Source organism: Pteropus alecto, unplaced genomic scaffold (genome assembly GCF_000325575.1).
Source record: "Pteropus alecto unplaced genomic scaffold, ASM32557v1 scaffold67, whole genome shotgun sequence".
Taxonomy (NCBI): Eukaryota; Metazoa; Chordata; class Mammalia; order Chiroptera; family Pteropodidae; genus Pteropus; species Pteropus alecto.
This window is the reverse complement of record NW_006441061.1, coordinates 10,322,926-10,323,939: the sequence shown is the minus strand read 5'-3', so window position 1 is coordinate 10,323,939 and position 1,014 is coordinate 10,322,926.

The window sequence follows — 1,014 nt, the reverse complement described above, 5'->3', positions numbered from 1 at the left end:
GGGCCGAGGGGCCACCGTGGACGCAGCCGGCCCCACGGGCTTCCGGTCAGGCAGGGAAAGCAACCGCCACCCCTGGCAATTTCCCGGCCGGGAGAGAGGAGGCCCCAGGGCTGCTGGAGCCAACGGGGCCACGGCCTCAGGGCCCTGTGATGCCAGGAGGGGCTGGCGACCTGGAGCTGCCCGGCGGCCAGGCCGTGGGGACCGGGGCAGAAGCTGCGCTCCACGGACAGTGGCAGCTGCCACAGGAAAAACAAAGCCACGATGCCCTGACCCCGTGGGCGCCGGGCGTAGGGTTCACATGGCCAGACCCCGCCCCTGGCACTGTTCCCATGAGGCCCATACTCAGCAGGGTGGACACGCCTGGCTGACTGTGAGAGGACCATGAGGAGCCCATCTGCCCTGAGGAGCCCTTTGAGGACAGAGCTTTCCGGGAAAGGTCTAGTGCAAGAAGCTGCCTGAGGCGGGAGGGGCTGCGACAGCCAGCCCGCCCAGAGCCCAGCTCGGCTACTGCCCAAGGGGCGGGCGGGTTCTGCCCAGAGCGTGGACAGCCAGGGCCCCACCGGAGCCTGGCCACACGCAGGCGACAAAGAGGGCGACATCTGGACAGAGCAGTCGTCCTGCCAACCCTGCCCTGCGCCATGACCCTGCTTCTCAAATCACAAAGACAAGCCAGAGGCCAGAAGGACTCCCGCTGGCCTCCACTCCTGGCTGACCGACTAAATCCACGGCAACTCACACCCTGCAGAACTCAGGGGCCAAGGCTCCCGGAGAGACCGAGGAGGCCGGAGGTCTGCAGGCGTCTGCACGTGACAGGAAGAGGCGCCTAGAGGGAAGGCCCCGGCCTGCGGACTCGGGAGAGAGCGGCTGGGAGCGTGTAACTGCGGAAGACGCTGGGATCAAACTCGGTGTCCACAAAGCCACCCTGACCCTGAGCCAGGCTGGACATGGCCAGGGGGGACGACATGGACGAACAGGGACCAAAGCCACTCTGTGAGACGCAGAACGTGTGTGCAG